This window comes from Lepidochelys kempii, chromosome 6, assembly GCF_965140265.1.
Source record: "Lepidochelys kempii isolate rLepKem1 chromosome 6, rLepKem1.hap2, whole genome shotgun sequence".
Taxonomy (NCBI): domain Eukaryota; kingdom Metazoa; phylum Chordata; order Testudines; family Cheloniidae; genus Lepidochelys; species Lepidochelys kempii.
Window position 1 is genome coordinate 94,412,782 of NC_133261.1, and position 20,120 is coordinate 94,432,901.

The window sequence follows — 20,120 nt, forward strand, 5'->3', positions numbered from 1 at the left end:
AAGTGATTCATTTATATAAGTTTAATTGCTTTGGAATCCACTTCAATGAGAGTTGCTATATTCTCACAAAATGTGTTGAAAACCAATATAACTATCACTTGAAAAGATGAAAGCGAAGACTGCCTCAAGGACTTTGAGGTCTGTGGCTTAGGGTTTAAATTATGTTTATATAGCCTCTGTGTCTTTTGAAAGGGCCAGTGTGGTATATTCATTCAGTGTAGGGCCTCTGGTTAAGCAGGGCAGTCAGCTGTTCCTCTCAAACTACTCCTTGTTCCCCAATGCCAGACTGAGCTCTTCATGGCCTGCAAATACTGCACACCAAATTCAGTCCTAGTGGCCACAGATGGAACTTCACCCAGAAATTGCATCCATTTATCCTGAGTCTTAATTTGTCCCATTGTCCTTGTTTGGTACAAAGTGAGGGTTTGTTGGATAATTGTGGAAAAACTAACTAAATAAACAAACACTGGAATTTATGGGCTTCAAACACTCTGCTTTATTAGAAGCCCAGTTGTCTTAAGGTAGAAAAGCTCAAACCCCATTCCCCCAAAGGGTTAAAATGGGGCAGTTTTCAGGCAAGACTGTGGATTTTTCATTGCTCTTCTATTTTACTTATTTTTTTAATTTCACAGCACTCCAGGGCCCTTTATTAATACTTTTTGAGTTAAAACATAAAGGACTAGAAAGGCCACTTTATTCTCTGCCCTTTATGCCCCTTGAGGATAAGGGAATAGAGGCGAAAAATCCTTCAGAGGCCAGAGTAATCAAAATTGTTCTTTGGAAAAGCTTTGCAGGTTCAGTTTAAACAGAGCATTGGGGTGTGGGGGGAGGAGGTCTACTTCAAGTCTCCAGCTAGTTATTAGGGTAGAAATATGCACACTTTGATGTTGAGACTGGCAATGTTTGGGAGAGGTGTAAGGCATTTAATAGAATAATATTCTGACTATTATTAAAAAAGAGAAAAAGGCAGGGTTTTTTTGTTTTTTTTCTCTCTGTCACAGGCTACAGCATAAATTCATACTACTTATCTGCCAGATATTCTGTCTTGTGGGGGCAAGGAAAAGATTGGGCAGGGATACAGTAGTATAACAATCTCCTTCTCAAGGGACTGTAGTAGCCTCCTGTTGACTTCACCTGACATTGCAAATGCATAGCACCTTTTGAAAATTCAGACCCCCAGGCCCATAGCAGAAGAAATGCTCTAGTTATATGTTGTAGAACATCATCTAAAGAAGACAGGGCATGAAAAAGCTCTCTTGTGAAAATAAATTGAAAAGACTGATTGTCTTTGAAAGAAGAGGGGACATAGAATCATAGAATCATAGAATATCAGGGTTGGAAGGGACCTCAGGAGGTCATCTAGTCCAACCCCCTGCTCAAAGCAGGACCAATCCCCAATTTTTGACCCAAATGGCCCCCTCAAGGATTGAACCCACAACCCTGGGTTTAGCAGGCCAATGCTCAAACCACACATAATACAAGTATGTAAAATAATGAATGTTATGGAAGAAGTAGACTGGGATGTTTTCTTCTTTCTGTTTCCTAATACAAGAACAAGTAGATAGTAACATTAAAAAGTAGTGAATTCAAAACTGGTAAAAGAAAATCATTTTTCCACACAATGCATAATTGGACTGTAGAACTCACTACCATCGAAAGTCATTGAGCCCAAGAACTTAGCTAGATTCTAAAAGGGATTGGACATTTCTATGGATAACATGATTTTACTGTGTTATAAAATTTTGCAATGATATTAAACTTCGTGCTTTAGGGTTTAAGCTGTCTAGTAGAGATCAGAATGAGACCTTGTGTGAGTGGCGGGGTGGGGTTACCCCACACTTGTCTTCTGCAGGGTTCTTACAGTTTCCTCAGAAACTTCTGTTGTTGGCCACTGTCAGATAGGATACTGAACTAGATGGATCTTGGATATGGTTGAGTATGGCAATTTCTAAGTCCCTAGTGGACTTACATTGACCCTTCTCTTGCATGCTGTTAGTGACTGTTCATTGGTGTTTGCTTGTATCCCAGTGTGTCTGTTTAAAATCTGATACATCTTCCCTTAGAGGACTGTATCCTTGTACTTGAAAGGAGATTAGCTGTATCTATTATATTTGTAACATCTCTCGATATTACTTTGTGCTATGAAACACATTCATGTATAGAAGTAAAACTCTTTTAGCTTCAGTGGTGAACTCTGTTCTGATAAAACAATCTTCTCTTCCTATCCGATTCAGAGACAGGTAATGGAAGTGGTTAGTGACATGGAGATACTTCCATATCCATGTTAAAAATTAAGAAAGATTGAAAAGACTGTAGTTTGAGAGGAGATGAGAAGATGTGACAGAAGTATTCAAAATAATGAATGATCTAGAGAAGGTGAATCAGGAGCTTCTGTTACCCATTAGATATAAGACAAGAAACAAGGGACATGTAATTAAATTGAAAGGTAGAAAATTTCAAACTAATTGATAAAAGGAAATACATTCTTACATAATGTATAATTAACCTGTGGAACTGACTGCTACAAGATAGCATTGAGGCCAAGAGCTAAATTGGATTTTTTTTTTAAAAGTCAGGCATTCATATGAATAAAAGAACATTCAGAATTACATTTTATATGCTGTAGGGTTAAAAATGTCTTATCTCAAGGAATATAATAAACCTTTACACTTCAGCTCATAAACCAATCTCTAATTTGTAGGAGTAAGGAGGATACTTCCCCTACAGGAAGGTTGTTCCATTAATGTCTACTGTAGGGTTGTTGTACCTGTCTCTGAAGCATCTGGTATTGGCCATACTGATCTGATCCACTATCACAGTTTTTATTCAAAATTCAAATGTCAGCTCTTGACACTAGCCACCAAGATCTTTAGTGTTTTTACTTGTTTAAACCATGTATGTATTTGGAGCTGTCTTATTTTGAAATCAATGGGAAGTAGTTAAAGAGATCACCAGCTCCGCCCAGTGAGTGGCCTTGTCACTGTGTGGTTCTGTAAAATGCTCTTTGTACATACTGTACTCCTGGGAGAATTCTGCACCTAAAAACTCAGCACACATTTTAAAATTCTGCATATTTTATTTGTCAAAATAACAATGTAATCACATCAGTTTCAATTATTTTGGTAATTTATTTCAAATTACCTGTCAACAAGTATGTCTGTAACAATACGGATAACAAAAAAAGATTCAGGAAATGTTTTTTGACAAATAGATTCCTTGCTAGGCATATTATTACAGAATTTGAGTAATTAATTTTAAACTATTATACAGAAACGTATTTCACACACCCCTCAGAAGCAGTGCAAAGGTTGGGGGAGTCAGGGGTAATGGAGGAGCTGAGGAAAAAGGAAGTAAATTTCTGGGAAGGAGCCTGGGAGTACATGTGGAAGGTTGTTGGGTGTGGGTGGGAGAAGTATGGAACTGTTTTTTTGAGGGGGGAGGGATTGTTAGGGAGCCTCTCCTGTACAGACCGTGGCTGCCCTCTAGCCTCTCCTGTTCAGTGTCACTAATATCTGCCCTGTTCCATTTGACCCTGCACCCCCATTCTCATTCGGCTCCTGGCTCAATGTTGTCACCCCACTAGCTCCGGTACCTTCACCTCAGTGTGCCCCCCACTAGCCTCTCTGAACCCCAGTCTGTATGACTCCCCAGCAGCCCCAGGTGCCCTGCTCTGTCCGTCACCGTCTCTCCCTCCCCCATATTCATGGCACTGTGAGAAAGGCAGCCTCTGCCCCCTCTCTCTCTGTGCTGGCTGCTCCAGCCCATGAGCCAGTTGTCCTCTCTTCCCGTGCCACATCAACCTCTGGTGAGTGAAAGGTGTAATTGCAGCTTCCCTTCACCTCCCTGTCAGAATCAATTATTCTGTTGGGGAGAAAAATCTGTGGGGGACATTAATTCTGCACTTGCACAGTGGCACAGAATTCCCCCAGAAAGTTGGATGACATGAGCTTCTGAAAAGTCACTTGATAATAATGAAGCCCTGAACCCTGCTTGACTACCTGGGGGTAAGCACAGTTGTCTTTTTATTGATGACGTTGCTCTTCTCAACATTTATATTTCTTTACCATTCATTTTAAGTGTAAGAATATAATCTTTCCTTGCTGCACATATTTCTCCTCCTGTCTGCCTTCAGAGAACATCCTGGGGGGGATTCCTTTCTAGCTTTTAAGCCCCTCTTCCCATACCTGAGGAGACTGAATTTGAATTTCATTCAGAATCTATTAATGTCCATAAAGGTAAGGAAGTATGTTTTTTGTGATTAAGGCAAAGGAGTAGAAATCAAGAGACCTGGATGCTATTCCTAGTTCTGCCAAGCCTGCCTGAGTAATCTTGTCAAGTCACTTAGATCCAGATTTTTAGAAGTTGTCTCTAATTCTGTGTGCCAGATTTGAGACACTGAGGGCTTGCTTTTTGGAGGTGCTAAGTATCCACAACTCAAACCAAAGTCATTAGTAGTAGCAGAGGCTCAGCATCTTTCAGGGTCAGGGCCTAGTTGTCTCACACTGGGCATCCATAAAGTGGGTTCGGTTTGCACATTTGGCCCTTAATCTTCCTGGGCCTCAGTTTCCCCCACCAGTAAACTGGGGTTTGTAATCCAAACCTACTTCCCAGGGTTTTCTGAGGCTCAACTAATTCATATTTGCAAAGTGCTTTGGGATTCATTGATGGTAGATATTCAGCACTACATATTGATTAGTCTGAGCTGTTTAAGGCACTTCCTCCTCCCTCTCTATCTCTGAGAGAAAGGTCCGAGCATGTTTTCACATCCTGACTGTGAAAGCAAGAGTCTGGGCCAGGAAATCAAACTTGTTCAGAGCACTGTTATGAGGGAGGATACCCCTGAGGCACGATTACTACACACACTCCCCTCCCATGATGTTAGTGACAAATACAAAAGCCTTGGGGTCCTTGATGGGAATAATCCCAGTTATGGGCTCTTGGGGCATGTGTTCCCTTTGTGTTGGCCTCAGCAATCTTTCTGTCAACTGTGGAGACGATGTTGTCTACGGATGTTGGCTGTTTCTAACGTAACCCATGCCTCTCTGTATCCCGCAGCTCCCCGAATCCCTCTCCTCCTTCACAAATGCGTTGCTATTTATGTTTGAAGAATATATGGCACAATTTTTTTTTAAATAAAAAGTCAAAACAACCTAAATAGCTTTGTGGAATATAAATCTAGTTGATTTACATTGTTTCTTTAATGTGTGCGGTTTTCATAACCCTGCAATGTTCAGTGGATCTCACAGATAATGAGCTCCATCTAGTGATGCAGTACCTAATACATTGTACAGACCATGACAGTCTGATGCACATACTGTGAGTCTGGTTGGTTAGGTTCAGCACCTTTTTTAAAATACACTTAAGTGGGCATCAAGGTGACATTTCACAGGAGGAAAATGTCAACACAAATTAATTGGTGCTGTGTAGTTATTAGTCACTTCAGTAAGTTTGCTTTCCTTGCAGATTGTTCTTTTGTTTTCTATATTCAGGATTGCACTTTTTAAAAAACCACCAGATTTTCTCAAGAGATGAAAATAATCAAAAGATATTAACACTATATGCCTCTGTATATATGTTACTGCAACATGAACAAAGAGAATCTGCTTTTAGCGAATTCAGACTCCGTGAATTAGGAGAGGCCTGAATTGTTTCACTTTATTGAAATTTCCTATAATGGTCCTCTGTGCAGAATGGAAGTTTGTAGTCCAGTGAGGTGTGGCAGGGATTTCACTATCAGAAGATTACTGGTGCCACTGAGTTATATGGATGTCAGAGAGATGGCTATTTTCCTCTGCTGGATGGAGTTATAACTACATGTCCTGGGCCCCACGCTGATAATAACAAATGGAGGAACCCATTAGCTCATTTGGTAGGGGCCTGTGCTTTCAGAGCAGGAGGATCAGAGTTCCATCCAGGCTGCTGCTCCAACACTTGGGAGTTTATTATGTTTGATCGATTCTGGTTGGCCACTATGTGCAGCATGGTGAGAAGAGTGAAGTCCTAGTTGACATGGATTTGTTTCAGTATGTAATGGGTATGTGCTGATCATCGGTGCCTCCTCTTGGCTCATCTGGGGAATTAGCTCACCACTGGCCATGTCCCATCCAGTGGTCACTCAGACCATTGCCTCAGTCACTCACTCTTATGCCCCTCTCATGCCGGTCAGGAGCTGCAGTATCTCTCCTTCGTGGCTTAGCACCCTCTGGTCAAGTCACAATCATCCTTCCATTCTGGGGTCTCACCAGAGTCTCTCTCTACACAGTCTCAGGCTGTCTCCATATCCACTGCATTGACCCATCACTCCCACAGTGGCTTGAAGGGAAACCTGGGCCCACCCTCTACACCGGGTTCCAATCCAGGGGCTCTCAAACCAGCAGTTCAGTTCTATTCTCTTAGCCTTTACTGCTCCTTCCCTGGACTGTTTCCTACACACCTATTACAGGGTCCTACTCTCCCCCTTGTATCAGGGAATGTGACAGCAGATCCCTGGTTGCTGGCTCTCTGGCTTTATAGAAGCCCCACCTGTTTCTGCTCAAGGGAGCTTCATCCCCAATTAAGCCTCATTGCGTCCTAGCTCTGCTCCAGGTGCAACCTATGGTGAATTGGCCTCTTTTGCATCTGTTAACTCTTCTGGAGCTAGAGTGGGGTGGATGCCCCATCACACAGTATGTAGGTGTAAAATACTTTTCTGTTACATTTAAATTCCAATGATAGTCATTTTTCAAACTAGTTAGTGGCTGATTGTCCTTTTGCCATTGTACTGCAGGCTCCCTCCTAATACTAGCTCCTCAAACCGTAGCCTGAGCTGGTGGCAAGAGGCGGCAAGCTGCAAGTCTCCCAACCAGTGCAGCAGCACCTTGTCCCCACCTCCTCCTTGTGCCCTTCTGGACCAGCTAGTAGGGTATGTGGGTCACATGGTGCACCCCCTGTATATCACTAGCAGCACTCATGGGGGACGCAGGATGCAGTAGCTGCCTGGGAAATAGTAGGCACAAGCCACAGATCAGCAGCTGCCTGGGGGAGCAGCTCTCTCCCAGTATCCGAGAGGGATCAGAATGTTAAGGAGGAGAGCCAGACTTAACATTTCTGGGTAGGCTACTGAGAAACAACCCGTCCCCCCCACCATAACCAAAGGGGGTCAGTTAGATAACTCTAAAAGGGCTTCTTTACACGCTGCTGGCAAAGCACATTGGAGGGGTGTGATTCATAAGGCGCTCTAACATGTTGCTCTCTAAGTGCTTTGTATAGACCCTGCTGGTGTGCTCTTCACTGTATCTAGTTAACGTGTCAGTATTATTCTGGTGTAACACAATGAGGATCAGTATGCCCGTTATGCTTTATGTATATTGACTCATAGAAGGTATGGTTGAAAGCGACCTAATAGGTTATCAGATCCGAGTCTCTGCAGGTTTATCCTGGGAGGGAGTGTCATCTAATCTCTTTTTGAATATTTCCATTGGTTGCCTGCAGTGACTTCTCAAGAAGCTCTTCTTTTGCCAAATTACATTTACTTTTAAGAGGCTTTTCCTTTCTATCTAAAGTAAACTTGCTTTTCTGTAGTTTGAAGTCCATTTCTTTTTTTGTCAGCATGATGCATTTATCATTCCACATTAAAGTTTGTGTAGGGCAGTGTTGCTTGGTAAGCTATTTTGTGGAGGTTAGAAAGGAAGAAGCCTTGCAGTATGACTTCACAGGAATTATAGGTAGGCAAGTAAGTCTTACAGGATCATCTAGTTTCTTCACTATGCCAGGGCAGGATTATTCCCTACAGTATATCTCTTAGCAAACAGAATGAAGTCATTCTTTGAGAAAGGAAGTTAAACTATTGCTGCTTTCAAGAGTTTGGGGGATTATTGGTACATGTAAGACCTGTATTTGGGTGCCTGCATACCAAGGTGGTAAGAACAATAGAAACACTTAATGTTTTGGACACTGGTGAACAGAGGTGATGCGTGTGTGTGTGTGGGGGGGGGAATGTGGGATCATGTGCCGCCCCACTCAGCATGTTCAGTAACACTGCTGAAGCCAGCTGCCCTCACTCAGCCCCCACCCCATTATCAGTGCAGGCACGAGTCCTCTCTGCTGGTGAACATCCCTTTTTAAAAGGGAAATGGATCTGTTGCATGTTTGCTAACCCTTGTAAATCAGTCAGGAGACTCCCTACAGCCATGAGACTTAGAGCCAAGGCAGTGGTTCCAGTCTGGTATGGACACTTGAGGCTTGTGTAACAGATTGGTTCCCCACATACCTTAAAGATGAGCCTCTGCTGAATCTTGCGGCACCTGTGCAACCTGATTCAGTTTAATTGTGAGCACTGTAGCTCTTTGTGGAGCTTGGGTTGCTCCTAGCCCCCTTCTTATGAGATGTTCATTTGAGCAACCTGAACTACATTTCACATTAGTACGTGGATAGGAGGCTGCAGGCACAAGATAACACTTAGAGAAAAAAGTTATGCTGTTTGTTACATCTGCATAGTGGTGTAACTGAAAGCTGAATTAGGTCCTCTTTGGGCTGGTAAATAGATTCATTGTCCTGAAACAGGTGGGAATGGATGAGCAAATAGAATGACTCAAATTTTGGAATTAGAGGAGACTGTGAATACAAACCAAGAAATGATGGTAAAGGAGAAAGAGAGAAGGCCAGGATTACAAACAGAATCTTAGGGAGTCAATTATTGCTGAGAGGTGACAGCTATTAATGCCTGAATTGCACACTTGAAGAATAAAAAATAATTTTCAGAGCTTGTAGGTACCTTGGCCATCCTAAGAAGCGTCTAAATGTCAAACACAAAGGGCACAGATTAAAAATAAAATTATTGGGGGTTGCAATAACAGGCTCTTTTAGGGAAAATAAAAATATAAGGCCTGACTTTCAGAAAGTGGAAACATGCATTTGTTCCACTTTTGGAATCTGTTCACATATATTTGTACTTACACAACTGCCTTTGTGCATGCACTCATCACATGCAAATTGGGCATCTCTGAAAGGATGTGGCTAGGTGTGCTTAGGCTGTAAAGGATCATGCAAAAAAGGATGCAAAGAGGTATGTGGACAGTGGGCCTTAGCTTTCTGAAAGTAAGGCTGATAGCGATTTCCAGATATTGTCTCATTGTGGTGTTGCTTCGCATTAGATGTTGTTAAATGTTAAACAATGTGTTTGTCAAAAGTCAACATATTTGTAATCTATAAGAAAATGTGAACAGCTGGTGGGTTGGTGTAACCTGTAGGAGGTTGGCTTTGGTGTCTTGTTTACTTACCTAGGATAGCTTGTCTCAGATTAAGCATCTGTTTCCTCCTCCTCCTCCCCCTCCCCAGCCCCAATCAAGTCCTACTTTTATTCTGTGCACAAAGATCATGGTTTACTCAAGGCCATACAGTGAGTCAGTGGCACTGAAGACATCATCTGAAATGCAGTAGTTAGAGGTGTGGGTGGTGGAATTTTCTTGGGCTGCCCTTGAGCAATGGTGGCCCCTCCATTGTTGAAGGTTCCCATGTATTTGATAAATTGCCCATTCATTGCAGGCTGCTTAGAAAACAGTCAAAAGTAACATTGTTTTAGTAGTGCAGGGACCTGAAATGCTGTCAGTTGTACTTAACGCAGAACATGTTAATGATCTGGAGGATGGCGTGGATTGCACTCTCAGCAAGTTTGCAGATGGGAGGAATGGTAGATACTCTGGAGGGTAGGGATAGGATACAGAGGGACCTAGACAAATTAGAGGATTGGGCCAAAAGAAATCTGATAAGGTTCAGCAAGAACAAGTGCAGAGTCCTGCACTTAGGAAGGAAGAATCCCATGCGCTGCTACAGACTAGGGACTGAGTGGCTAGGCAGCAGTTCTGCAGAAAAGGACCTAGGGGTTACAGTGGATGAGAAGCTGGATATGAGTCAACAGTGTGCCCTTGTTGCCAAGAAGGCTAACAGCATTTTGGGCTGTATAAGTAGGAGCATTGCCAGCAAATCGAGGGAAGTGATCATTCCCCTCTATTTGGCATTGGTGAAGCCTCATCTGGAGTACTGTGTCTCGTTTTGGGCCCCACACTACAAGAAGGATGTGGAAAAATTGGAAAGAGTCCAGCGGAGGGCAACAAAAATGATTAGGGGGCTGGAGCACACGATTTATGAGGAGAGGCTGAGGGAACTGGGATTATTTAGTCTGCAGAAGAGAAGAATGAGGGGGGATTTGATAGCTGCTTTCAACTACCTGAAAGGGGGTTCCAAAGAGGATGGATCTAGACTGTTCTCAGTGGTGGCAGATGACAGAACAAGAAGTAATGGTCTCACGTTGCAATGGGGAAGAATTAGGTTGGATATTAGGAGAAACTTTTTCACTAGGAGAGTGGTGAAACATTGGCATGGGTTACCTAGGGAGTTGGTGGAATCTCCTTCCTTAGCGGTTTTTAAGGTCCCGCTTGACAAAGCCCTGGCTGGGATGATTTAGTTGGGGATTGGTCCTGCTTTGAGCAGGGGTTTGGACTAGATGATCTTCTGAGGTCCCTTCCAACCCTGATATTCTATGTTTCAGATGGACCTGATGAGAACATATGAAGGGTGGGGGTGTAAAGTAACCGAAAGCTGGTTAGGGGCTTCTACCTGATCTAATGGGATCCAGCTAACTAGTTCCATTTATGACTCTATTCAGATTCATGCTATTTCCATGTGGATATTACTTTACATCAGAGAACCAACACATAATTCACCATAATTGGAGTCACTGGCCAGGACTGAAGTAGCAGGGAGTGTTATGAATCAGACAAAATGGGTATTGACAGAGCTTTTGTACAGCTGTAGACTTAATTATCCTTAGCTCTGTAGGTTCATGGTACCATTCCCGTGGAAAAGAGTCCCCTTCCCGTAGCTGTTGAGGAGGAACTAGATTTTATTTGGCTGTTATTCAGAGTAGGAAGAATAAAAAGGATCCTTTTTCTTGGACTGCAGTAAGTCTCATGTGGTTGATTCTTTCACTACGCTGTTTGATCCACAGTAGTACACAGGCCAAACGAGAGACAAATTCCAGCTTCAAAATGTAAAACAGTAACTGCTGAGGTCAGTGGGTTCGGACGATAGTAAAATTCACCCTCTGAGCAGCAGCAATGTGTCACATCATTACTTTAGGTTGTTTGTTTGTGTGAGAATATTTTAGATTTCAGTATTCTCCTAAAGTGTGCACCAGAGTGGCTACTATTTGAGGACCAGAGAGTGAAACTGATTAGAAACAAATGTGAAACTGGCTAGTCTAGTTTCACTGCTCAAGTTGTGCGACAAGCAAAACCAAAACCAATACTAGTTGTGAAAAGTACTGAGCTAAGTTGACCTATTAATATGGTATGACATATTTTATATTATATGAAAAAATGCTATACAAGACCGCTTTCCTTCTCTCTCTCTGTATATATTTATGTGCACACAAACATTCCTATTTAATCATCTACTAATACATTCTCTGATTCCAGCTGTTCTTAATTTTAAAAATAATCAAGAGATTTGATAAGAGGCTGCAACGAGAAAAATGTAGATTTGGTAGAGTTCTGCTATTAAAAGTGACTTGGGAAAATGGTAGCTTGTCACTCAGTTGCTGTGCACTCTGAGAGCTTCTCTGCACTAAAGAATTGAACCATTGGGACATTTCTGGTATAAGCATCAGCCGTGCAGTATGTACACATCTTCTGGGTTCTGCCTCACTGTTCTGAGCACAGCTTCCTGAAGTATGGCTTCTGGGAACGTTTGAAAGGCCTTTTGGGAGCCTGGCAGAATTGTATAAGAAGTCAAATTCCAATACTTTTCCAGACGATGACTCTGTTTCCTAGCTATTCTTTCAAATTGGAGGCCAAAGAGAAAAAGCACTGAGAAAGTTTTCTTTTAGGAGAAGTCACTGCAAGGAGTCTGAGGTGACTATGACTAGATGGTGGAAGATATTCTGTGAGTACCTGTAAAGAAATAGAGATTGAGTCCAGCAGTTTACCATGTCCAAAGTAGATGGCTGCATAATGTAGTTGCTGATGATCTTCAGTGGGCAGAGTGCTGCTTATGGGTCTGGACCCTGACTACGGGGTCGTGGCACTGACCTGGGATGAGCAGCAGTGGCTCAATAACTTCATAATAAGAAGGGAACTACTCTGTACTGCTATGGTGAGATGGCCCTGGCCCTGCAACTCCAAACTAAGTGGATAGGAACTCAGCTCAACATAAATGATTGCCCTGTGGAAGTTAACTTGTTACCTGTCAGTTAGGCACCATTTTGGGATTGGAAAATTCACAGTAGATGTTTTTGTAATGGAGTTTTCCAGAACAGTATAATGTGTTGCAGGGTATGTGATCCAACTGGCCATTGTGCCAGAGATCAAGGGATTTAAAGTTGTGATTCCCAGACTGTGCTGGAGCCATGGATAGAATCCATGTGTACATTCAGTGTCTCTCCAGTCACTCACTTCATCTCCAACTCCAAAACAAGCTGAGGAATACATCAACCAAAAGGAGTGCTGCTCAGTGCAGACCTTAATGGATCATCATAGAGGGATTGTGAACATTTACATAGGATGGTCAGGAAAAGTGCAAGAGGCATTTTCAAAAGTAGGGAACTTTTCAAGAGCAGATATAGGCTGATGGTGAGGTGTGTTTGGGAGACCTAAAAAGACAAGTGAAGATGACTTTTGGCCTGTTTTAACTGTTCAGCAAATAATATAGGCGTTATCTCATCTGCCCACTGCAATTTTCAGAATGTACTGTAAGTGAAAGCAAAGGTAAAGTTTTCAATGAACAGTGGAGGGCTGAAGAAGCTGGACTGGTATCAACCTATGCATATGTGGGCAGACAGACTGTTGTAGCTGGGCTGTTAGCAGAGCCTGCGGTTGGTCACATGAGAAATGCTCTTTGTGGACACTTCTAGAACAGTGATGGGGAACTGGGTACGGACCGGTGAAGGGAATATAACTTGTAGTTTGTAGCATAACTAATTATATGGTGTGATCCAGCTGGGCTTCTTTTTATATATTAAAACATACTTTATTATCAAATTCTCTGTACTTGCATGATGAAAAAGTTTGAGGCGGAGTGGATTGTTGTGGTTGTGTGTTTTTTTTCAGGTGGTTGCAATTTCCTCTGCATGATTTTATGGTGGATTTATGCTGTGTCGATGGGGGAGATTATGCAGCAATGAAGGGATGTTGTATCACTGCAACGTTGTCATTGATGTGCAAAGTGCACAGACAGCCTTTCTTTTTAAGAATAAATTTAATTATACACAAACAAGTAAAGTGTCCAGCCCAGTTGGAGTATTTAAAAATATATATTTAGCACATATAAGAGCAGGAGAATGAAGTGTATCTTGTTTGAATACATTTTTTCCTTCCCATGCCCTTGCAGAGGGAGTGCCTGGGGAACATTTGTGAGGGAGTTAGAGAGAAAAGGCAGTCCAGTAACTCCTACAGTCTTGATTGATGTCAAGTTATTGGACAGGTGGTACAGCTGCAGGTATGAAGAACTACTACTGAATCAAAGCAGCAGTCGGTTTTTCTTGTGGCTTTTTATAAACAATTCCCGTTGGAGTTGTCTGTCCACTCTTCACATCACACTCTTTCCTAGCATACGCCTGGATCATTTCTCTGTCCTCTTGCCACTCAGGAATTTTTCAAGATGCTTGTCCTGCCACTCAGCAGTGACCCCCATGTTCAGCTCTCCATACAGGTACGTTCAATCAGAGTCCCTGTTCATGTCTTTGCATATCTGTCACTAGATCCTCTCTGGTTTTCCTTCTCCCGGACCGCACATTATATGCAAACTACCTCTTTCCATTTCCACATCAGCTGTGCTGAGATGTCTTTACTGCAGGAGTGATCACTACAATAGAAATAAGAAATACTAGAGTTAATAATCATTAGGTATATGTCATCATTAGGAAGAGCAGGAATGCAATAACTGTGCACTAGAGTTATTTGCATGGATAATATTTGAAGAGGAGCACCATGAACAATGAGGCCCTATGAGCTTTTGGGGCAGGGGAAGATAAAGGGAAATATGCATCACCCAAAAACTTGATTACAAACTTTTTTGGACATAATTGCGGTGGAGTGAGAGGATATAGGGACTAAAATGAAGGTTTTTCCTCTGGGTTGTCATTTTTTGCCCCATTACTTATGAGATGTGACACTTGCACATCAGTTTGGTTTTCAAATGTGCTTTAGACTGCTTTAAAGACATTAAATAAAAAGACACATTGAGAAGGATTCTCCACTCCACTCCAGCCCCTATATGCCACCAATAAAAGACACTTGGCTGGCTGGTGGAGACTTTCCTCCAGCACAGGCTTTGTGTAGCACATCCATAGACTATCCTGCACAGGTTTCCTCACAAACTCTCAGAGGGGATCCTGGACTGTGGAGCTGCTCAGACAGCCCAGAGGGTAGGGAGTGTGGTTTGCAGTAAAATAGGGCAACTCCTGGCTGCTGTGCTCTGTCAGGGGCTGCACTGGCCCCCAGAGCAGCTGAGGATAGGGCTGGGCCCAAAGGTGGCTTGAAGCCGCCGTTGCCCCTCTCTCTCTCTGGGCTTTGCCTTTGCTGCACCTTCTGAAGGCATAGCACATTCTCACAGGTATAGAATCTGGTTCATGAATTAGACTGACTGTAATATGATTGCAGGTAAATAAGAGCAGAGGGCTACTTAGGTACCATGGTCTGGTATGTGAGCTGGCATGTATACTGCAATATTAATGTTTGGGCCACTATCTCCAACATGCAGTTTATTCCAATACAATCTCCTACATTTAGCCTTTATACATTGCCATTTCTGTGTTACTATTTCGATGGGGGAATGTGTCCCTGCTTGTCAACCATCCTGAGTCTAGCCATGCAGCATGGTTCAGCCAGTGCCTTCCACCCTCTCTTGACGGTCACTCAGCCATCCAGTTAGACACTGTCTTGCCTGTGACAGAGAAGCTGGCCGTGGATTTCCCCTCTCAGGACAGCAGGCAGCATATTCATACAACGGTCTTATCTAAGACATGCAAGCAATGGAAGCAGTTGGGCGGCAGAAGTAGAGATGTTGACTTCTTTGACAGTAGCACACAAACAAGTTCTACAGTGTGTAAAAAAAAAAGCACTGCTTTTAAGAGTAAGTGGCTTCTGGCCGACTTGATTTCTGTGCAGTGGAGTACAGGACGAAGACCAGACAGGGCACTGAGTAGTGTAGTGCAGGATGCTAATGGGAGAACAGCTTGCACTTTGCGGCTATTATGGCAGCAGTTTCCACACACACTGCCACTGTGCAGGTTGGTATTGTAGAGGACTGTGGAGTGGTTAGCCTTGTCCAAAACAAGACTAATCCAAATCATAACTATAATGCCCGTTCTCTGCTGTTTGACTGCATAATGGCTAGCAATTACATGTCTCTAGTGTAGTTGTAACACCGACAGACCCTGGTTGTAGGTGGGCGGGATCGAACCTGGGAGCTCTGGAGCTTAGTGCATGAGCCTCTACCGCATGAGCTAAAAACCAACTGGCTGTTTGCTAAGGCTGTAGAACAGACTCATTTTATCTCTCGCTCTAAGTGGTCTCGGTGCCACTAGGTGGGACAGAACACCACGCCCAGGAGGTATGTGGGTTATATAGTGAAGGCCAGTCTGTATTAATTTTCGTGGGGTTAGGGGTGCATTTCGATAAAATCTAAATGTGAGGCCTAAAACTAGGTGTGTCATTAACTGAATTCTGGAACCAATCCACAGCCTGGTGTTGCTTGACTTCTTTAGTCATTGTACAACAGTGGAATCTATCGTAATAGGGACTTCTTGTAGCTGGAGTAAAGGGGTCCTGTCATGTACTCTTTTAGTCCTGAAAATCACGGAGCCATATAAGCTCTGGCTGCTTCCAGAAAGCTGAGGGAAGGGATTCTATTGGAAGGATACTGGGAAACATGTGCTGCCAGCTACCGTAATGATCAAATTCTTGTTGGTGATAATATTTTTAAAACCCACATTTTTAATGGTTAAAGATAGTGCAGGTGGAGTTTCCATGGCTTGGGAGAATACTCATAGATGGAAGCAGGAGAGGGGAATCTGTCATATGCAGAGATCAGACAAATTAAGATTACTCTGTAGTAAGAGAAGTGCAGGGCTTGAAAAGTCCACTTGCCTATTCTGTTCACCAGTGGAAGATTTCCCTGACTAGAGTGGGGATATAACTCATCAATTTGTGCAAAATTTAAGTTTTCATTTTTAAAGAAAGTTCAAATAATTGTTGCTGCAAAGATAACCTTTGAAGTATGAACTGAATGTGTCCAAAGTAATAATCTTTTCCTAAGTCTTCAAACAGACTGCACTATCTATCTTATATAATTTAGTGAATCTGCTACTCCTCAGAGCTTTTCCAAATAGTAGCAGAGTGAAATTGACTAAACACCAGTGACTATCATTGTTCCCATTCACAGCCTTGTGGCAGCTACAAAACTGACTAGAATTCTGTCAGTTTCCCTCTGCAGCTATGGAAGGCTATTCGCAGGCACTGGGAAAGGTTTCTTTTGCTCCTCCCTGTCGTATCTTTTTTATCTGTGTGTAACTGGTAGATTTCATTATTAGCTGTAGCTAATAACTTTCTGGCAACTTTTTCAAATGTAGGCAGGAAGTCATGAACATTAGTGAATCTTGATTGCACAAATGTCTCAGGCCATATAACCTTTAAAAAAAATGAAGATAAAACCCCAGGGAAATTTCTAATTTTCTATTTGAATGCCATTTATACAAAGTCATTGATAAGAATTACCCATTACTACTTTCCATTATATCCCCCAAATATTCCTAGTTTCAAGTTCAGCTTGTTGGATGGAACTTGTTGAAATATTTTTCCCCGAAGGGAAATTTTTCAAATGTCAGTTTATAAGGCAGATGTTACAGCCAGTTATGCTGGGGTTGAATGTTTATGGCTAGTATTAACTTAAACATTGACTTGATCGATGGGAACTGTCAAATTTTAAGTGGTAATAGCTATGTATCAAGGGTAATTTCAGGAGAAAAATTAGAGAACTTTATTGGTTCCTATCATAAAATATGTTACACTTGGTGCCCCAAATAATGACCCACGTAATACATAATGTAGGTTTATGTGGATCCCAGGAACCTGAACAGAGGTGAAGCCAGGCAGGCAGAGAAAACAGTTGTTTCACGAGAATTACAGTCCGGTAAATAAGAGTGGTAGTTTGCCAGGCTGTCTAAAAGAGTGATAATCTGCTGAGCTTTTTATCCATGTAGATGTGCATGCTGATGTTTCACTGTGGGACTTATTCTCTATGCTATTCAAGATCGTCTAGTGCAGCGACAAATAGTCGGAGAGGTGCCAGGAATTTGTGCTGATGACTGTGATTTGATTTACCGTCAAATGGTTGGAAATTCAAGAATTCTTTCGTGCAGCAAAGTATTATTGTTACTCTTGACCCTAAGAGTGGCTAATAGGAGTTTTGTTTGGATCCTGAAATTGTTAACATGTTCAGCATTAGTGGAGAAAGTGAAACTTTGTACAGTGCACTGGATCAGAAATGTTCGGACCTTTATGGGTCCCCTCCCCGATAGCGTTACAGAAGAGATTAATTGAGGGCATTGGGGAAGTGCAGTCTGAACACTTGCCACTTCTATCATATCCATAATATCTGCTGATGACCACATAACTTGGAGCTACAATAATCTACATGCCTAAATTGGAATTAAAAATTGATGAGCAGAATTAGGTAAAGACTGAACCACAACTGAGTATTACAGATTTCCACAAATTAACAGGGTGACAAACCAATTGCCTCCTTTCCAAAAATAATGTAGCAGAAGTACTCTTCCTCTTTTGCTCACTCCACCAACTGTGTCTATGTCCCTGGAGTTTCTTCGCTCTCTGGCTTCTTTGCCATTTCTGCATGAAATCTGGGCATTTCACTCTCCTCTCTAAAGCTCTACACTTGACTACTACATAGCTACAGTGTTTTCCCCTCTTCAAATCCCTCTTCTCTTCCCAGCCGTTGCTGCCTGTCTGCACCATCCCTTGTGCCACAGCCTTTTTTTGTATTGTATCCTTCTACCTTGGGTTGTAACCTCCTTAGGGCAGGACACATGTCTTACTCTGTTTGAAAAACACCACCCACATCTGTGATGCTGTGTAAGTAAAATAATAGCTGGAGCTGGGTGAAGAGAAAGAGTAGGGAATTGAATCCAGGTCTTCTGAGTTCCTGGCTAGCCCCTTAACCACCAGACCCTCCTTTTTCTTCTTTGTATTTTGAATATTCAAGTGAGTGTTACTGGCAAGAGCATTTGCTGACAACATTAATTTTGAGCTAATCTTGCATAATTTTGGTGGAAAGCAAGTTTGAATTTATAATTGTAAGTGTTGTAATTGGAAATCTAATTCTAAGAGTAATTCAACCAGTGTATGAACAGAAGCATGGCATGTGTTCTGTACAGTCAGACTGTATTTAGAACATCTGATACTTGCAACTAACTGCAACCAGAAAAGCTACAGGCCCGAACTGTTCACCAAAGGTATTTGGCCAATTTACAATATGTTTATAATTGCAAAAATAACATGGAAACAGAAAAAGAAGCAAAATTCATCGGATTATTCGTTGTGAATGATTCTCTCTTTTCAGTCAAGCAATAACAGAGAGGAGAGAAGGCGCAGAGGTCAAGTTGGTGGGGTGCCCTAGGCACAATTGTAATACTAATTCTACTTCTAATAAACCTCTAAGGTATATAAGGAAAGTAAAGACCAAAGAGGGAAAGGAATTGTTGTGTGTAGTCCAGTGAGCAATAGGATGAAATTTAGCAAAGGAAGATTTATACTAAATATCAGATTTCAGAGTAGCAGCCGTGTTAGTCTGTATCCGCAAAAAGAAAAGGAGGACTTGTGGCACCTTAGAGACTAACAAATTTATTTGAGCATAAGCTTTTGTGAGCTACAGCTCACTTTATCGAATGCTGTAGCATTTCTTTTTACTAAATATCAGGAAATCTTTCCTAATAGTAAAGACTATTAATTGTGGAATAGTCTCCAAGGGAGTGGGGGAAATCCCATTGCTTGGGACATTTAAAAATGAGATGAGAACATAGTGCAGGGAACAATCCTGTCTCTTCGCCAGGGTCTGGACTGACTGATCTAGTTAGGTTTTTTACGCCTCTTGCTTCTGTGATAGATGCATCCTTATTTCTGGAGGATGTAGAGGAGTCTGATAGGGGGAACTCCAGTAGTTGAATTTTTTCAGATGAAATAGGTACATTTTGAACACATCATTCAGAGAAACAGGGTGTAGATCTGGAGTCTGCATTCTGCTAGGCCTTGTTCAAACAAAGAATGGTGCATTCTGTCCTAAAGAACGTAGTCTTTTAGACAAGGTGGCCAGTCTGTTCATTTACCCAGAGTGAGACTCTAGCTTGCTAGAGGCTTCCTTAGTCAAGTAGCTGGGCCTTCTTATGCCTTGGTATGTTTAACCGCTAGAACAGTGAAGACAGCATACTGAAACCTGTTTATAGCCACCATTAGGATTTCCATGTTTCCTGCCACTTAATACCATTTTATTTACTTCCCTCCTGAAATAATCACACAGTTCAGTAGAGACTTCAGTGACAGTTTGAAGAACAGTCATCCACTAGCCTTCATCCAGATAGGGTTGCCAACCCTCCCGGATTGGCTGGGGATCTCCCGGAATTGGAATCAATCTCCCGGTGGCTACTGAAACCAATCTGGGAGATTTTAATAGGCCGCTAAAAGTCCAGTTGGCGGCGAAGTGAGGCTAAGGCAGGCTCCCTACCTATCCTGGCTCTGTGCAGCTCCCAGAAGCAACTGGCAGGTCCCTCTGACTCCTAGGCTGAGGGGCAGCCAGGGGGTCTCTGCATGCTGCCCCTACCCCAAGTGTCGACTCCGCAGCTCCCATTAGCTGGGAACCGTGTCCAGTGAAAGCTGTAGGAGTGGTGGCTGCAGGCAGGGGCAGCACACAGAGCTGCCTGGTTGCCCCTGAGCCTAGGAACCGGACATGCTGATCGCTTCCAGGAGCTGCCCAAGGTAAGTGCAGCCTGGCCAGAGCCTGTACCCATCATCTACCCCCTGCCCCCCAACAACCTTCCCCAGCTTGGTGAAAGTGAGTGAGGGTGAAGAGAGCGAGCG

General features: G+C 42.6%; 1 protein-coding gene across 8 annotated transcripts in view; it reads left to right on the forward strand.

The window, feature by feature from the left end:
- The window catches only part of NRXN3 (neurexin 3), a 1,402,093-nt gene that overhangs the window by 582,086 nt on the left and 799,887 nt on the right, over positions 1–20,120 (forward strand). The window lies entirely within an intron of this gene.